The 20,862-nt window shown below is 34.0% G+C and overlaps 1 protein-coding gene across 4 annotated transcripts in view; it reads left to right on the top strand.

Annotated features, from left to right (window-relative positions):
- Positions 1-20,862, top strand: part of MAP3K20 (mitogen-activated protein kinase kinase kinase 20) — a 212,851-nt gene that overhangs the window by 37,987 nt on the left and 154,002 nt on the right. The window lies entirely within an intron of this gene.

Below are 20,862 nucleotides of genomic sequence, written 5' to 3'. Positions count from 1 at the left end.
AAAACTGAGTGTTTTGTTTTTAACTACTTCAAAAATCTAGCTTTGTATTTGTACACATCGTGGGCTTGATGAATTTTGTTGACAAGTGGACATCACTCCTATAATCCTTCTATATAATCTTTTTAAAAATATGTTATAGAGTCAGTCTCTACTCATGGTCATGGACATAGGGCTGAAAGGATGGTCAGAAGCCATCTAGTCCAATATTTTCAACCATAATTGAGTCCTAGGGAGATTTTGTCTTTTGTTCCTGGAATTTTCTCCCCTTTTATCTCTACCTCTTGGCTTTCCTGGCTTTTTCAAGTTCCAGCTAAAATTCAACTTTCTGTGGGAAACCTTTTTTTGATCCCCTTTAATACTAGTACTTTCCCTTTGTTGATTATTTCCAATTTATGTTGTATGTAACATATGTACATATATGTGTGTGTATGTGTGTATGTGTGAATATATAGATGTGAATTTCCCTTTATTGATTATCCAATTTATGTTGTATTATATAAATGTGAATATATATGAATGTGTATATGTATGTATATACATGTTCATGTATATATGTATGTGTATATATATATATATATATGTGTGTGTAAATATATCTTTGTACAGAGTTACTTGCATATTGTTTCCCTTATGGAATTGTGAATTTTTTTGAAAACAGGGACTATCTTTTGCCTTTATTACTTTCCCCGGTATTTGGCACAGTACCTGATACATAGTAGGCACTTAATGTTTTGAAAAGATTGACTCTCAGGTTATAAAATTATTCCCTGTAAATGGGTCCCACATTTACTTAAGTATCAGGTGTGGCTTGGTATCATATAACACATAAACTTAAGCATTCCAAACATATATGACACTTCAGAATAAATAAATAATGACTGCATTTATAAGGTACTTTAAACACAGTCATGTAGGGTAGTAGCATAAATATCAAAATTCTCATGTTGTCCATGAAGAAATTGAATCTTAAAGAGAAAAGCAGCTTGCCGAAGGTTACTCATTTAAGTTATAGAAACATATCTTGAACTCTGACTGGACTATCCCCAAAGTCAATGTCCTTTCATAATGATCCACTGTCATGACTCTCCTTAATCTGGCCCCAAAGTACCTCAAGCATTATCTCCTAATATAAGCTACCATTTCAAATTTCCATTCTAATTTGTCTACTCCAGACCCTTTAAATATAACCATGTTTCACATTTCTGTGCTTTACTCAGCCTATTATTTTCCCACTAAAGTTCTTCTTTTGTCCCTTTACATAAGTTCTACTCTCCATTAAATAGCTTGAATTTCTTTAGATTCACAATAATCTCTCTACTAGAAACAGTGGAGCAAATTCAGTTCTGGATCATAGACTTCAGTTTTCTCAACTGTAAAATAGTAATAATAGCACCCCATCTCATTGGATTTTTGTTGTGAAGCTACCTTGAAATCCCTAAATCTCTATAGTAATATAAGTTATTTTTAATAGCCCATATTGTTTTGATTTCTAATCCTATACTATCTTATGAAATGTCATATCTTGTCATCTTGTATTATTATTTAACTTTTTGTATATTGATACCAAGTCTCTTTAATAGATTGTAAATTTCTTCAGGGCAGGGAATTTGCCTTTTGTTATATTGTTATCTCTCAGTACTTAGTATAGTGCCTTTGCAGAGATCAGTACTATTTTTCTTACAGCTTTTAAAGTTTATGTTTCTTATTTTGAACTGAAATGCAAATAAGACTCAGCAATACCCAATGAGAGGTCATATCTAAAGGAAAGCATGAATTTCCTACTACTCAGTCAATTTTGTTGTTGTTGTTGTTGTTGTTGTTGTTGTTGTTGTTGTTGTGGGCCAGAACTCTGAATTGAAACAAAGGATTCTTAAAAGGTACTAAGTCAGTGGAATTGATAGAGACAATAGTTATCTAATTTAGCATGATTCAGTATGATTGATTTAATCCTGCAAGGAAATATTATGGGCCAGAACTTGAAACAAGGTACTAAGTGGAATTGAGGAGACAATGGTTAAATCTAGTTTAGCATTGATTTAATCCTATAACAAATAATGATTTCCAAATGATATAATGATTGGTTTGTACTCAGTGTACAGCATATAATCAAGAAGCTCTCAGGGCCAGAAAGGACATGCACATTAGAAGCTCTCAGAGGCTGAGACAGATTCATTCCGTCGTCTAACTTTGTAGTGGCTGCAGGATTAACCACAAACCTTTGGAGTCGGGGAGATTCAGAAGCCAGAGAAGGCAGGTGGGAGCTCAAGCTCTTAGAACCAAGGCCAGACGGAAAGGCTCTCCAGAAAGCTGTCGAGCCCCAGGAAGAAAATAATAAAGGATCTGGACTATAAGAAAGCTAACCAGGCTGCAGGAAAGGAGACAAGACTTGGAAAGAGACAATAAAGGATTTGGACTTCAATCTCTGGCTCCACTTGTGGTGATTACTGAACTGAAACTAAGGCTGCTTCCAGAGAACCCCAAGAAAACCCCAACAAAAGAATATTACATTTTAAAGAAGAATATTACACTTTTTTACTGGCTAATTAATATCTTAGCCAACTTGAATAAAAAAAAAAAAGATAATAATGAAAGACCTAAATATTCTTAATCACTTTTGTCTTTGAGCTCTAATTTCTTTTAAGTGTTACCTAAGCATTACGTACCAACTTTTGTGTTGAATTCATAATATCATCACCATATCCACACCACCACCTGGATTTTTAAAAAGACTAATAATTGATTATTTGAAATGGTACATTTTTGTTTAAGGATAGAGATGGTAGAGAAAGAGTGGATATGATTTCACTGATATAGGGAACTCTTTCGTGAGAAAATCCTCTCTTCTAGAGCAGGTAGGAACCTTAACTTTAGCCTCTCATTTTGGGGAATTGTATATGTCACTAAGAAGTTAAGTGAGTTTACACAGAGTCATGCTGCCAGAAGTATATTCCAGAAGGAGACCTTGAACCCAGGTTGTCCTCTATCCTAGACTAGTTTCTACTAGTCTGCTTCTCATATTTTATTTGCCTGGATTATCATAGATTTAGAGTTTGAGATTCCCGTTTGGGATTTTCCTGACAACAATATTGTAGTGGTTTAGAAAACAAGGTCCCTGTTTTCTACTCAGAGTCACACAACTAGTAAGTTTCTAAGGCCAGGTTTAAACTCAAGAAAATGATTGCAGCTTGTCACTCCATCCACTGCACTCCTAGTTGCCTGATGCATTTAAGACAAATGCTTACTTTCTGCAGAAGGAATTGCAAAAAAAAGTTTTATAAAAAAGAGACATTTTTTTACTGTGCCTTAATGAAAAATTATAAGCTCTTCGTGAACTATCCTGATACTTAGGAACAATATAGTGTTTGATTTTTTCTAATTAGCACTATCCATCAATTTTCCAAAAGCATAGGTTGAAAACTTTGTATGGCACTTTCCAAAGAATTTACAGATATTTCTGTCATCTGGAATCTGAGACAAAAACCTGAGCTATGCAGTTTCAAAAGAGATATAAACTATCTAGAAGGCACCTCAAAAAAACCCAGTAGTGCAACTCCCTCATTTTGCAGAAGAAACAGGTGCAGGGTAACCTAAGGTCAGATAGGTAACCCATGACAGAGGTAGAAGAATCTAAGTCTCCAAATCCAAAACTCTTTGAACTATTCCCTCAATTAAATGATTAAATATCATGTATTTACAAGATGTACTACAAATATTAATGTCCATTTCATTAGATTAATTAATAAGAGGGAATAATTAGAGATATTTAGATGGCATGAGGTCATGGGAAGTTTGATAAGCAAAAAGACATGGATTATGTGCCATAGAGTATCTACCTAGATAGTAGCTATCTCTCTGATTCTAAGGAGACAGCCGTTGTACAGGTCAATAAGCATTTATTAAGGCAAGTCAACAAACATTTATTAAGCATATACTATCTGCCAGGTGGTGTACTAAGCACAGTATAAACACCAGAGAGCTTATTTAAAATCACATATCATATTTTTAACCTCTTTACATATTAAATTTGATTTTTTTGAAACATTTGGAGTATGTCCAGTAAATTTAATCCAAAAACCATCTTGGAAGATGAAGCCTCAGCTAAGACAAACTGAAATGTAAGGAAACAAAGAGAGACTTAAGGTACTAAGAAAGTAGGGTGGGAAAGAGAAGAAATCAGTTGAATATGAATACAGCCGTAATTTTAGTTTTCCCTGAAAAGTTTTATCGTCTCACACTTGAGTTAGTAAGAAGCCTAAGAGAAGCATACTCAGATGTATGACACTGCTGCAGTCAAAATGGTGTATATGTTCCAGTGAAATTGATATACTGTAATATTAGGCAAGCCTAGGAGAAAATTAAGTTACATCATGCAACTGAAATAGTTTCTAAGGAACTCAAAACCTAAAATGAAAGCCTGATATGGAAGAAGTGAAGTCCCATCCTTTACCCACTTTTAAAAATTTCATAAGAGATATGATTTAACTTCTGTTTTAAAAATAAAATAAAATCGCCTTTTTCTGGCTTAACAAAAACTTGGCGTTAGATTCTTTCAGAAATTCTCTTTGTAAAATTCTATCCAAATAACTTTTTTTTTTCCTCTCTAAAAACAGTCCCCTTACCTCCAAAATCTTTTGTGACCACATGAAGTCATTTCCTTGATATGTAGCAACCATATGACCAAAGTAATGTGAGCAATAGTGGAACACAGGGAGATAATATCAAGGCATTTGTTGAAGGAGCTCTGTGATAATTTTTTAAAAATACAATATTCATTTTCCCCCAATTACATGTTAAACCAATTTTAAACATTTTTAAACCCATATAAATCATTGACAAAGCCCAGCATTGAGAGATGGAAAGAGAAATCACATTTAAAATAACTATAGACAATATAAAATATTTGGGAGTTTATCTGCCATGACAAAGCCAGGAACTATATGAACACAATTACAAAACACTTTTCACACAAATGAAGTCAGATCTAAATAATTGGAAAAATATCAATTGCTCATGTGTAGGCTGAGCTAATATAATAAAAATGACAATTCTACCTAAATTAATCTACTTATTCAATGCCAGGCCAATCAAACTGTCAAAAATTACTTTATAGAGGTAGAAAAAATAACAAAACTAATCTGGAAGAGCAAAAGGTCAATAATATGAGGGGAAAAAAAAAGGAAGACAGTGGTCAAGGAGTACCGGACCTAAAACTATTTTATAAAGCAGCACTTATGAAAAACATTTGGTACTAGTTAAGAAATAGAGCAATAAATCAGTGAATAGGTATACAAGCCACAATAGTCAAGAACTATTTTAATATAAACCTGTAGACTCCAACTTCTGGAATACGAATTCATGAATTGACAAAAATTGCTGGAAAAATTAGAAAATAAAATGGCAGAAACTAGGAGTAAACCAAAATCTCATATAAAGTGAATGTTGAAAACTATCTTTAAATGTATTTGAAACAATAAAATATAATTAAGAAAAAAAAGTTTTTGTGTGTTTTTTTTGTTTTTTTTTTTTGTTTTTTTTTAAGTTTTTGAGTTCTTCTCTGATCACTTTCAATAGGTTACTGAGGCTTTCTGGCTAACCTGGTCTATACTAAATCACTCTGGCCTTCTTAAAATTATCTTATAATTCATAATTTGTGCTTTCTAATCTCAATTGTGCCCTTACTACATTGAGGCAAACACTCTATTCCTCCCTAATCAGTTGCTATCTACCCACATTGCATGTTCTAGACTTTATTATCTCCCTTCTACCTTCTCATTATAATCCTTCCCATTCCATCTAAGCTGAAAACCTTGCCACATACTTTGCAAGAATAATTGTGGCTATTTACTGAGAGTTCCCAGTTCTCCCCTCCTCTTTATCTCATGTCATTCAGACTTCTTCCTCTACTATCTTCTTCTTTAGTCTAGTCTTAGATGAACAGGAATCCCTTCTTCTTGCCACAGCCAGACCCTCTATAGACATCTTTGATCCTAACCCCTCCCACCTTCTCCAACAGATCAAACCCACTTGCATTCAGATTCATTTTCTGAGCCTTATGTCTCCCTTTCTATTGGCTCTTTCTCTGTTACTCTGAGACTTCCATGTCTCCCCTATCCTTAAAATGGTCATCTGGCAGTCCTGGCTAGCTATCTTCTTATATCCCTCATATTCTTCTTGACCAAGTTTCTTGATACATTTTCTATTTCCACTTTTTTCTTCTCCCTCTTCTAAATCCTCCAAAATCTGGCTTTTTAACCCCATCTGTCAACTGAAATTACTTCTCCAAATTTATCAATGATCTCTTCATTGTGAAATCATGAGGTCAGTCCTGACCCTTCTGAACTTCAACAGCTCTGTAGACCTTAAGTTTGGTAGTCTAATATCTCTCCTCTCTCACACTTTCTTTCGGAGCCTCCCAAACACCGAGCTAGCTCTGGCAATGCATGTGCAGAGTATAGCTGTTGAATTGTCCACATTGTTCAAATGCCAAAAAGACCATTTTATGGAGAGCTCACACAGAGCTCACATAGTGGTTCAAAAAAAATGATACAAGAATACCTCAAGGTCTCTCTTCAGAATTTTAGAATCAACTGTATAACATGGGAGATACTGGCATAGGACTACCCAGCATGGCATGCCCTCATCAGAGAAGGTGCTGTGCTCCAAGAGCAGAACTGAATGAGTTCAGAAGAAACGTGAGATGTGCAAAGTTAGACTCCACCAAATGTTCACAGGGGCTCTTTGTGTCTGACTTGTGGGAGAGCACTCCAAGCTCATAGTGATCTGATCAGCCACAGTTGGACTCACTGTAACTTGACTAACATAGTGATGTCATTTTGGTCCTCTTTGAGAATGAAGGACAACAACCAACCAAACATCAGTTAAGAAGATGATTCTCAGATCTTTAAATATGACCCTAGTCTCTCCTGAGCTCTAGTATCACATCACATAGTTTACATTACAGGGAATTACATTACATTACAGGGAATGTGATACTTTTTAAAAAGACTAAATTTGATTCACAAAAGATATATATATATTTCTCATATGGACAATTCTTGTTACAAGTAAAGGCAAAAAAATGTGGCAACAGTGCCAAATGTGGCAACAAAGTAACAATTGTTTTGGAAGAAATAATCTGAATTTCTTTACAATGCAACTATAAAGATTATGATGTTAATATATAATTTGATATAATGTATATGATTGTATACAAATATGCATATATATGTGTTAGGATTACTAGGTGAGAACTCAGGTTGTCTGGACAATGACAAGGTGAGAATTCAGGTTGTCTGGACAATTACAAGGTGAGAACTCAGGTTGACTTGATAGAAGGAGCAAGCTCATTGGCTGAAGTGCATTATCCCACTCCCATTCTCTGGGAGGATAAAAGAGGCAACAGTGGGCCTGGAAAGTTAGTCTGCCTGGAGAAGGATAAGAGCTGGAGGAGATCAGAGCCAGGATTCAAGGAGAAGACTTGCACTACATCTGGCTTGACGCAGCTCTCTGGGAAGAGATCTGCTGTGTCTACTCAAATCTCTCAGACAGATTCTTCTTCCTGTAGTGAACCGTTGTCTCCAGGCAGTTGCTGTTAACTCTTGTCCAGAGAAGTGACTTCCCTTCCTGCAGAGAGCTCCGTCAGGCCTGATGTAATGCAGAGACCTCTCCTCTTCCTGGAGTGGTGTCCTCTTTTATCCTCCCAGAGAATGGGCGTGGGATAATGCAAGGGCTTCTGGGAAGAATCACTTCAACCAATGAGCTTTCTCCTTCTAGATTCCTAAGGTGTGAACTCCCTTTACAGGTCTGAGCCAGAGAACTGTCAAGTCAACCTGAGTTCTCATCTTGTAATTGTCCAGACAACCTGAGTTCTCACCTAGTAATCCTAACATATATGTGTGTGTATATATACATATACACACAAATCCTCTGATTTTTTGCACTAGAAGTCACTCAAGTTTGAAATGTTTTTCCTTCAACCTTTAGCTTCGCTGACTTCTTTTAGGACATAAATTCAAATCTTACCTTTTCAATATAATTCTGAGTCATATAACAGAGAACCTCCCCAGCTTGGTAGCCTTCAATCTACACTGTGTATATTTTTTTTATCTGTTGTCTCCCAGATTATAACGTAAAATCTTTGAGGGAAGATTGTATGTTTGTTTTTCTTCAGCTCTTAACAATATACCTAGCACATGATAAGACTTTAATAATTTTTGTTGACTTGACCTTATATTTCTTCCAAAGGCCTGAAGCCGTTCGCTTACAATACAAATACTGGTTCTGTTTTAATCTGAAAACTCAGATTTTATTTTCAGAGTTATTTCTTAGGGACAACTTGTTGTATGGATTGAATCTATAAAGATATTTTAAAGTGCCTTATTTAACTAGTCATGTTAACAATTAACTTATTTGTTCTTTTGGAGACCTAGTTAATTATAATGATCGCTATACTTTTCTCTCCATTAAAAAGTCATATAGGAGAATAAATAACCACAACAACATCATCAATGCATTTTTTTAAGAACTCAGTTTTGGAAGCTGACAGAACTTATATGGTGCTTTGCAGTTTTCAACCTGTTTCATATTGTCTCATTTGATCCCAACAACAACCCTAGCAACAGATCATGTGGTCACTTATCTAGGCAAAATGAGTATTATTATCCCCTTTTCCACCTGAAGAAACTGAAGTTAAAACTGGTGGCATAGCTTTCCTAAAATCATACAACTAAGTAGAAAAGAAAGAAAGAAGTAGTGACAAGCGTGCTAACTTGGCTTCAAATCCTACTTGCAACTCTTAATAGTTGTGTGACACCGGGCAAGTCACTTGGACATCTGAGCCTCAGTTTTCTCATCTATAAAGGGGATATAAGGATAGTACTTATCTGACAGTATTGTGGTGATAGAATTGATCAAACAAATAATATATGCAAAGTTCTATATAAATGTCAGTTTTGAGCTTGGAATTCTCTCCCTCCTTATTTCTAAAGTGTCCTTGTCTTCCTTTAAGTTTTAGCTAGTCTTACTAGTCTTAGCTAGTCAGATGCTTTTCCCAGGATTTCTTAATCTTAGGACCTTCCCTCTGAGATAACCCCAATTTATTCGGTATATTCTGTAAGCATCTTGAAGGAAGAGGCTGTTGTGCTTGTGTCCTCAGCAAAGTGATTGATACATTGATACATTGATTCTAGATGAGGGGAAGCTAGATGGCTCAATGGATAGAGAGCTGTCCCTGAAGTCAGGAAGACACCTGAATTCAAATCTGTTCTCAGATGCTTAATACTTCCTAGCTGTGTGACCCTGGGCAAGTCACTTAACCCCAATTTCCTCAATAAAAATTCTAATTGACTGCCAATTACTTTTGCTATTTATTATTATTCAGTTAGTCAGGACTGACACCCAAATCTTCTACCTCCGAGTTCTGGGTTCTTTATATAATTTAATTTAATTCAGCAAGCATCTAATAAATATGAAAAGCCAAGAGCTGGGAATGCAAGGACAAAAACTAAAAGAGTTCTTGCCTTTAAGGAGCTTACATTTCACTGTAGAGGTTCAATATGTATACAAAAGCATAAATGCCAGGTATAAATGAAATAATGACAAAATAATTTTGAGAAGGAAAAAGTACTTATAACTGGAAGATCATCAATGATCTTCTGCAAGATCAACTGTGATTTGAGGGAAGCTAGGAATCCTCATTGGTAGTGATGAGAAGGGAGTACATTCCGAGCATAGGGAGCCATGTTTGCAAAAGCATAGAAGTGGGAGATAGAATTCATTTCATAACTCGTAGGTCAGTTGGAGTGGAGTGGAGTTGGTGAAGAACAATCATATGAAATAAAGCTGGAAAAATAAAGCTAGGAGCTAGATTGTTAAGAGCTTTAAATGCCAGAAGCAGGAGGAGGCCTGAAGATTTTTGAGTAAGATAATGGGTGAAGAAAGGGACATAATTAGATCTGGTATTTTCTAGAAGTGTGGCAACTATGTGACTGATTGGAAAGGGAAAAAAATGGATTTAGTGTATGTGGTTTAATGGAAAAAGACCCAACATTATTGACAATCCCTTTCCAGAAGTACAAAAAGACATTTCTTTAGACCTGTGACACTTATCTTGTTTCTAGGTGTGTTTCCATTAGGAGATATCTTAGATCTGCTTACATATACACTATCTCTAAATGGATAACTCATTAATTCTTGTGAGAGCCACTGAAAGTCTTTGATTTTATGAAAAAAAAGATTTGTTTCCTTGAAACTCTACTCATCTAGGGCAATTTTGCAACTTCCTAGGTTGACTTGAGTTGTGGAGTGTTTTGAGTAAATATGATCTGGCATTAGTTTGACTTTGAATGGGTGACCCTAAATCAAATAACATCCAGGAATTCCTATTTGTCTTTCAAAAAAAAAAAAAAAGAAAAGAAAAAACAAAGGGAAACAAAAGAATAAGACTTGCTTTTTCATAACTGTTCTAATTAGAAAACATTCACAGGTTCATAATCTGAGAAGAATTAAGCTGCTAAGATGGCACTGACAATGAGCAAGAAATAATTTTTGATAATTTAAAAATATGTCCTTATATCACTGGTCCTTTTCAATGGAAAAAATGGAACTCACAGCAATAAACAGATGATAGATAATAGATAGATGTCAATAGGTATTTTGCACATCTACATTATATGTAGATGTCTGAGACGAGATTTGATCTCGGGTCCTCCTACATTCAGGGCTGGTGCTCTATCCACTGCTCCACCTAGCTGCCCCTCTATGTATATCTATTATACATACATATATATATATATATATATATATATATATATATATATATGTAACAGCACATAGCCATATAATCTGATAATTTGTAACCCAAGGACTTTATCAGAACAATTATTTTGCAATTATGATGGTTTTAAAAGGATTTGTATTTCTATCCAAGGAAAACTAAGCCTTTCTGGGATATTGTCTGAATTTTCCATCAAAAAGGGGAAAAAATTACTTTTTTTTAATCTATATATTTTAAAGGATATTTTGTTGTGTTTGCTGAGCATCTATCATCTAAATAGGACCAAAGTTTCTTTGTACTTTTATTCTGAAAAAAGTGGGTGGTACTTAAAGGCTATAGGGAAGGTCATAATCAAGTATGTTGAGCATTCAAGATGAATGCAGGACCTTCCTTTTAATTTATGGAATGTCTGTGAGGGAATCCTGAGACTAGATCCAGAAATCCAATGATATGGGAAGATTTCCAAATGGGCTTTAGGAGTAGATGACCTGGGTGACCATCTCTCTGATGTGATTTAAGGTATTACTAGGAAAATCCCATTTCCCTCCAAAATTTCACCTTCACTTGGTGCCTAAATTTTAGTCATCAGTTCTTTCCTTTGACTAAAACCCATTTTTCCTAGTTAAAATGTAGATTTTTCTAGGAAAGATTACATATTTACTAGTATTAGCCATTTATAATTTTGATCATTTTTATACTTCTATTATATTATTATTATATTATTATTTATATAATATATAATCTATTATTTTATTTATTGTGTTTATATTATTTATATCATTATTCTATTATACTTTTGTTACTTGTTATACTTACAAATACTTCCCTGCAAAGAATCTTGAATAAAGGCTGAAAGGAATTAAAATATTTAGACAGTGAATATTTAGGAGGATGTTATACCAAGAAGGAAGTAAAGAAAAATTAATTCACAAGGGGAGACTAGATATATTGAATGTAGATTTCATATAATGTAGAACAGACTTGAAGGTAATGCAGAGGTTGTTAGCTCCACTGAGGATTTTTAGGAAACTTTCCTATCTGAGTTCTATAACAGATATGAGAAATGAGGTACAGCCACATTTGTGGCAAACACTTGAAGACAAGGCTTCTAACCAGAAATTGGGATTTTTTTTTTCCTGAGGCAGTTGGAATTAATGACTTGCCCAGGATCACAGCTAGGAAATATTAAGTATCTGAAGCTAAATTTGAATTCAGGTCCTCCTGACCTATCCACTGTGCCACCAAGCTGACCCCCAAATTGGGCTTTTTTTATTCAAGTTTGTGTACTCTCTGGAAATCACCTTCTTTTAAAAAACATACTGTTCAAAATATTTATCAAAAACCACACTTGGAAATTTCAAGTACAATGTTTAAAAAGAAAACATACTCAGTTTAAAGCAGGATTGAGCCTTTCTTTGGTTATGAACATAAATTATTAACATAGGAAACAACTTGGTTATGGCATTGTAGGAATATTAGTAATATTTATGTAGCACGTTCAGGTTTACAAAATGCTTTTTATATACTCACTTGATCCTCACAACAAGTCTGTGTGTGTGTGTTTGTGGGTGTGTGTGTGTGCGCGTGCACTTCTTATGTATACTGCAATTAGTACTGTTGCTAATTTTAGATATTTTCTTATACTTTTCTAGGCCATGCTGAGGGACAATTTTAAAAATTAGTCTTATTCTGTTTTATTTCTATTAAATTTTTCCTCTAGTCAAACTGAATATACATAGAAAGAAACAAAATTGTGGTTCAGGATTTTGCATTCTTTGAATTAATTCCAAGGAGAGTAAAGTTCACTCATTCCTTATTTCCTCCATCTTCCCTTCCACTATAAAAGCTTTTTCTTTCCTCTTCTATGTGAGATAATTTGCCCCATTCTACCTTTCCATATTCCCTACTTCGTTCCTTCCTCACTACCTTTTTTTTTTTTTTTTTAGATATTATCCCTTCATATTCAACTTACTCCTGTTCCCTCTCTATATTTATACTCCTCCTAACTGCCCCAACAATGAGAAGGTTCTTATGAGATACAAGTATCATCCTCCAATGTAGGAATGTACATAATTTAACTTCATTATGTCCCTTATGATTTCTCTTTCCTGTTTACTTTATGCTTCTCTTGAGTCTTGTATTTAAAAGTCAAATTTTCTAATCAGCCCCAGTCTTTTCATCAAGAAGACTTGAAAGTTCTCTATTCCATTGAATATCTGTTTCCCCCCCCCCAAAGGATTATATTCAGTTTTGCTGGATAGATTATTCTTGATTATAATCCAAGATCCTTTGTTCTCTATAATATCATATTCCAAGCCCTCCAATCCTTTAAAGTAGAACTATTGAATTTTGTGTTATCCTAACTATGACTCCATGATGCTTGAATTATTTCTTTCTGACTGCTTGCTATATTTTCTCCTTGACTTGAGAGCTCTATAATTTGACTATAATACTTGCACAAATTTTCATTTTGAGACCTCTTTCAGGAGGTGGCCTATGGATTCTCTCATTTTCTGTTTTATCCTCTGATTCTAAAGTATCAGGAGAGTTTTTCTTGATAATTTCATGACTAGGCTCATTTTTTCTTGGCTTTCAGTCTAATAATTTTTAAAAATTATCTTTCCTATATCTATTTTCCAGGTCAGTTTTTTTTTTCCAGCAAGATATTTCACATTGTCTTCTAGTTTTAAAAATTCTTTTGGTTTTGTTTTATTGTTTCTTGAGCTGTCATAAAATCATTAGCTAACATTTGCTCAATTCAAATTTTTAAGGAATTATTTTCTTCAGTAAGCTTTTGTACCTCTTTTCCCATTTGACCAGTTTTGCTTTTCAATTAATTCTCCTCAGTGATTTTGGTATCTCTTTTACCATTTAACATAGTTTGTTTTTTTAAGTGTTATTTTCTTCAGTATTTTTTATGTCTTTTTCACCAAAATGTTGATCTTTTTTCATGATTTTCTTGTATCACTCTCATTTTTCTTCCCAATTTTTCTTCTATTTCTCTTACTTGATTTTCAGAATCTTTTTTGAGCCTTTCCATGGTTTGAGACCAGTTCAATTTTTTGGAGGTTTTGGATGTAGGAGCTTTGACTTATCTGAGTGTGAGTTTTGATCTTCCTTGTCACCATAGTAACCTTATATGGTCTAAATTTCATTCTGTAGTTTGCTCATTTTCCCAGACTATTTCTTGACTTTCAGCTCTTTGTTAAAATAGATCTCTACTTCTAGGGTAAACAGTGTACTTTCCCAAGCTTCAGGGTTTTTATGCAGCTGTTTTCAAAGATTCTTCTATGGACCTGTAAGTTTTCAGTTTTTCCAAGATTTGTGCTGTGATCTGTGAGTAAGCATTGTTTTCTGGCCTAGAATTGTGAGAAGGGACCCTTGGGTTGTAAGCTTTGATGTGCTTGTGCTCATCCTTATAAGGATTATAAGATTCCCACTCCAGTGCCAGCAAAGAGACCCCTTATAATTTCATCAGTTACCATCTGTGATGGTGAGCACCAGAAGAAGTTCCTGCCACTGCTAATTCAGAACGTCTAAGGCTGTTCCTAGTCTTGGGGGGCCTGGCCTGAACTAGCTTGGCTTGAGTTGTACTTGGCTCTGCTCTCACCCAGATGCAACAGATCTTTCCTGCTGACCTTCTAAGTTGTCTTTGTCTAGAAAATTATTTCATTCTTTTGTGGATTCTGCCACTGTAGGCAAAATTTTTGACATTAATTTTTTGGCATTATTTAAAAGTGTTCAGAAGGATTTTGAAGAGAGCTTAGACTAATCACTGCCTTTTCTTCACTTCCCCAATACAGTAATGTCTTTAATTTTGGATTTTGCTGATAGATGTCTCTCTCTGGCTAGCAGACCTGGCTATGATGTACATGGGAATCATCATTAAAGAGGAAATTAATAAGGGAAAGCAGAAAGAAAATTAGGGATCTAGGCCATCCTAATACATTGAAGCCTTTATCTTGTCTTATTTTCACCAATCCTGGGATGTTTACCTACTGCCATTTGTCAGAATGAGTAGAAAGAAAATTTCCCTTTTAAAAACACTATATAAACAATTGGAAACATGCAGTACCTGTTTATCTTAGCAGAGCCCTGTGGAGAGAGAAGGGCAGATTCTACATTAACTTTTATGTTCAGAGATGGTTTCAGAGAGGAAAAAGAATTTTTTTTCGTTCTATATACTTAGTTATGATTAAAAGGCACAAAAATCAAGATTGATGTACTGATATCTCTCATTTATAAGCAAAATCTGTTCTGAAGTTCTCCATCGTTTTTTTTTTTAGCTATGTACAAGGCTTTTTCAAAAGGAAAGGGTACTAATCAGTGCTTATATGAGTTAGGCATTTGTATATTGCACAACACATTGGTGTTTAGCTTTCTTCTTAGGATAATTACCTTTCAGACAGGTTTTCAGTCCCTGCTATCATTTGAAAAGTAAGAGATGATTAGAGAGTCAGAGTTCAACAGCTAGATACCTGAGTTGAAGGTTGGACAGAAATGGACCGAATAAAGACTGCAGGTGATAATATTTTCAAATAATATTGATGGATTGGTAGATTGAACAGGAGAGATTGTGGAAGTTGAGACAGTAACTTATGAGACAAATAGATTTCTTTGTATTTTTTGTATTTGTTCATTTTAATTGCATCAGAGTCCCATTACTTGAATATACTAGAATTAACCATTTCTGTATTTTATACATTTAGGTGGAGGTTTAATTTTCAAACTATCCTAATGCATTTTCTCCTAAGATCATAAAAATAGATCTGAAAGGGAACTCAGAAGCTATTTAATCCAATCCTCTAATTGGACATAGAAGCAAACTGAGGGCCAAGAGTAATTTGCCCGAGGTCATATAGGTTATATCATCCTGACCTTGATTCTCATTATTACCTAGAACAAACCTTAAACAAAACCTTTAGGCCTCTGACATGATATTGCTCTTTCTTTTTTCTATAATATTCTTCCTATTTGGAGATATAATATAGTCAAAATATTAATTTGGTTTTTATCAATAAAAATAAGGAGTTGAAACCAAATCTAATATGAATATCCAGATGAAACTTGATTGCCAATAGGCATAACAATTTTTAAATGTCATTTTAAAAACCACTTTATTTTTTGACACAGCCGAAATTGAAATTTTGTCTCAGGACAACTTTTAGAAACAATATTTTAAAATAGGGCTCTCCAAGTAAATTGGTTTAGCATAAACACATACACATATGCATTCTCATGCTCTCGCTCTCTCGCTCTCTGCCTCTCTCTGTTTCTGTTTGTCTTTCTCAATCATTCACTTTCTGTCTCTCACTCATTCTCTTTCTGTCTCTGTCTCTCTCTCTGTCTTTCACACACACACACACACACACACACACACACACACACACACACACACACACACAATTTCAAAGCCTATTTAGGAAGGAAATAACTTTTATAAATGCAAATATAGTTGCCATATCTCCTAATTTTTAAATGTAAGGAGCCCACTCCATGCCTGGGATTCATTTCTATAAACCATTCAACATGGAAATGGGAAAGCAGAAATCAAAGCTTCAACCTTCTTTGACCTTGCATGATTGTTTTTTTGTGATAAAGTGTTGTCTTGATGATTCCTTTGTTCCAATCCAATCACAGAAACAAATGAATGGGACAAAACTGAGAAAAAGAAAGGGACCTGTCTGCCTTATTTGTTACTTTTCCCAGGGAAAGCTTTCTTCCATTCACAGCTAGAAGAGTAAAGGCTTTTCCAAGTCTAATCCTCTTGGTAGAATCTGTTTGGGGAATATACTGGGATAGTTGGATTCTTTTTATTGTTTATCATTTCTGAAATGGAAATTCTGTGTCATGTCTTATAGATATAATAGTACAGCATCAGATTTGCAGACATCTCCTTTTCATTTAAAGGCTTCCTTCACTTATCCTTCCCTCAAGCAATTTTGGAGGTTTTCCCAAAAATTTTACAAATAATTTGGCCAATTTGATTGTTCTTATTTGAGAATACAGTAAAAAGGAAATGAAAATATTATCATCACCAAAAGAAATATTTTAATCAAAACTATACAGTATTTTAGAGATAGCTTGTGTGTTTAAAATACTTCAAAAAAAAAAAAAAGAAAGAAAGAAAGAAAGAAAATTGCCAGCCTCTTATAGAGCTTACTTATTTTTCAAGGTTTCTTCTCCCTTTCCTTAGTGAAATTTCCTGTTTGAGTATGTTAATGGAAACATCTGTAGTCATTCACAGGAAAATAGTTTAATAATTTTAATTATTATTTCTAACTATGTAGAAGAGTATAAATTCTAAAATACTTAAAAATTGTACTTACCAATGGGATTGTATCTGAAAGAATGCTGTAGCATCAGGTATACATTTCTTTAGGTTGCAGATATCTTTGTTAAATTTGTCTCTGAAGACTTATAACATCTTCTAGAAATATCATTTCCAAAAGTTGTTCTGAGATAAAACTTCAATTTTGGCTGTATCAAAAAAATTAAAAGGTTTTTAAAATGACATTTAAAATGACTTTAGATACAAGTCTGTGCTAAAATCACTAATGGCCAAAGTTGATGAGTTCTTTGAAGACATAACATTTTCTAGAAATGACAACTCCCCCCAAAAAGATGTCACATTCATCATAGGGGATTGGAATGCTAAAGTAGAAAATGAAAAAAATAATTGGAATAACAAACATGTTTAGCCTTGGAATACAAAGGGCAGAGATTGATATCCATAGATCAAAGCAGACAATCTTTTTCAAGGACCCAAAAAGATGACTCTATACATGGGCATCATGATCTGATTGACATCTGTCAATATCAAATCAGATTGATGACATACTTTGCAGCCAAAGATGGTAAAACTTTATACATTCAGTTAAAACAAGACCTGGAGCTGACTGGCTCTGATCATGAGATTCTTATTACAAAATTCAGACTTAAAGTGAAGAAAATAGGGAAAGCCATCAGACAATATAGATATGACCTAAATAACACTCCATATAAATATTAAGTAGAACTGATGAATAGGCTTAAGGGATTATATCTTGAAGAGCTATGGTCAAGATTCTAATATTTCATAGGAAGCAGCATTTTAATGAAAAAGAAGAGCAAGAAAGCAAAATGGCTATCTGGATGGACTTTATAAATCAGAGAAGACAGAAGAAAGGTAAAAGGTAAAGGAAAATTGGAACCACATATCAACTGAATGCAGAATTCAAGGAGAGATAGGGTTTTCTTAAATGAACAGTACAAAGAAATAGAAGGAAGCAATAAGATAAGAAAACCAAGTCTGCTGTTCACGAAAATTAGAGAAAAAGGAATATCTCATGAAAAATGGACATAATAAAAGACAAAAATGGTAGGGTCTTAAAAGAAATTACAAAAGATTAAAAAGAGGTAGCAAGGATATTCAAGAAAGATCTTATCATTACTCTATGATGGTGTGGTTATTCATCCAAAGCCAGACATTCTAGAGAATGAAGTCAAGTGGTCCTTGGGAAGCATTGCTAACAACAAGGATGGTGGAGGTGACAGAATTCTAACAGCTATTTAAAATTCTAAAAAATGATGCTGTTTATGTACTGTATTCAATACAACAGCAAATTTGGAAAACTCAGCAGTGTCCATTCAATTAGAAAAGATCAGTTTGTTTCTCAATCCTAAAGAAGAACTATTACAAGAAATTTTCAAATTACTGAACAATTGCCTTCATCTCACATGCTACCAGGGTTTTGCTTAAGATTTTGCAAGCTAGGCTTCAGCAGTATGTGAACTGAAAATTACCAGAAAAACAGATTGTGGAGAGACTTACATGAACTGATGCTAAATGAAGTGAGTAGAACCAGGAGATTATGCATGACAGCAACAAGATTATCTGATCAACTCTGGTGGACATCACTCTTTCCAACAATGAGGTATTCAAGCCAATTTCAATAGACTTGTGATAGAGAGAGCTATCTACTCCCAAAGGGAAGATTGTGGGGATTGAATGTGGATCACAACATAGAATTTTTTCCTTTTTAATTTTTTCTCTTTTTGATCTGATTTTTCTTGTTCAGAATGATAAATATCAAAATTTTGTATAGAACAATTGCACGTTTTACATATATTGTATTACTTGCTATCCAGGGGAGAGGGTCAGGGGAAGAAAGGATAAAAAACTGAAACACAAGGTTTTGCAAGAATGAATTTTGAAAACTATCTTTGAATATATTTTGAAAATAAAAGACTATTTTATGTATATATATATACATATATATATATATATATATATAAAATAAAATTCAGACGTGTCAAGCTTATAGCTATGTAACAAGCAGTTTGCAAGCTCTCAAGTACAACCCAATTAAAATATAATTGGAAAATATTTTTAACAAAATAAATCAAAATACAATAAAAAAAAAAATAGAAGAGCAGGCTGATTCTTGAAGAGGTAGAGGAATCAGAAGCCAAATGCCAACATTTGTTGGATTATGGAAAAAGCAAAGGAGTTCCAGAAAAAAAAAAAATTGACTTTTGTTTTATTTATAACACTGAAGCCTTTGTGTGAATCATAACAAAATGGGGCAAGTCTCCCAAAATATCGGAGTCTCCCAAGGAACCTTGTGCATGCCAAGAAGCAACAATTAGAAACTAACATGAAACAATTGATTGGCTTGAGATTGGAAAAAGGAGAATGACAAAGCTATATATTGTCACCTTATTTATGTAACTTTTAGGCAGAATATATCATGTGAAATGTTAGGCTGAACAAATTAAAAGCCAGAATTCAGGTTGCCAGGAGAAATAACAACAATCTCAGATGCAGACTGTTATAGCAGAAAATGAAGAATTAAGAAGTCCCTTGATGAGAGTGAAAGAGAAGAGTTTGAAATAACATTTAAAAATTAAGATTTGGCGATTGGTCTCATCAATTCCTGGTTTAAAAAAAAGAGGGAGAAGAAATGGAAGCAGTGTCACATTTTGTATTGTGGGACTCAAAGATCACTGCAGATGGCAATTGCAGTCATGAAATTAAAAGATGTTTGCTTGTTAGAGAGTTATGGCAAAGCAGAGACATCACCTTGCTGACAAAGGTCTATATAATCAAAACATGTTTTTTCCATTAGTTATGTATTACTATGAGAGGTGGACTCTAAGGAAAGTTGATACTCATGAAATATGGTATTAGAGAAGATTTTAGAGAATCCCTTGGACAGGAGATCACATCAGTCAATCCTTAAATTAATCCATGTTTTTCACTGGAAAGACAAATATTGAAGCTGAAACAAATATTTTGACCACATAATAACAAAATAGTACTCACTGGAAAAGACCCTGATGTGAACTGAACTGTTCTTGAATCTGAAGCCAGCTGTTTGTCTCCTATTCCCTACTTCTTAAACAATGAATTACAATCCCATATAGGGTTTCATAACTGAATGTTGATATTGGAAAATAGTAATTTATTATCAATAAATGTTTATTTTGTATACCTTTTCACATACCTTTACATCTGGGGTTGCATAAAAATTTTTCAGGGAAAAAGGGGGTCACCAGTGGAAAACATTTTAAAAGCCCTGTCCACATTGTCTGTCATACACACACATGTACATATATATGTATTTATGTATCACATATACATACATACATACATACCCATTTATGTGGATATATATGGCTAAGTGAACATAATTCTGTTCTATAGTAACTGGTTATATAGAGAGCATAAGAGGAGAAAGGATATATTTGGCAAGGAGATTTATTGAATTCCTTAAAGGTCAGGGAGTATTTTAATGGAAAAACTTTGGCTAGAAATTTATATTAATTAGAGCAGTTCATTATTCTTTATTTATCAGTGTTTTCTTTATTTAGAAGTGCAATTTATAGGTGAGTTCAGTCTCTTTTCCTTACTCAGAGGATTGCAAGCCCTTCTTAATAGATCCAGTTTTCTAAAGTGAATTTTAGAATGTTGTAATTAATTGTGAGTTTTCATTTAAAATTTATATATTATGTCCTTTCATTCATTCATTCAGTTTGATAAACAAGGCAGATATCTCAGCATTGCCAGGGGAAAACGGATTGTAGAATAAGACCCTGGGCTCTTA

Source organism: Sminthopsis crassicaudata, chromosome 3 (assembly GCF_048593235.1).
Source record: "Sminthopsis crassicaudata isolate SCR6 chromosome 3, ASM4859323v1, whole genome shotgun sequence".
Taxonomy (NCBI): domain Eukaryota; kingdom Metazoa; phylum Chordata; class Mammalia; order Dasyuromorphia; family Dasyuridae; genus Sminthopsis; species Sminthopsis crassicaudata.
This window is presented reverse-complemented; position numbering and strand designations above follow the sequence as displayed.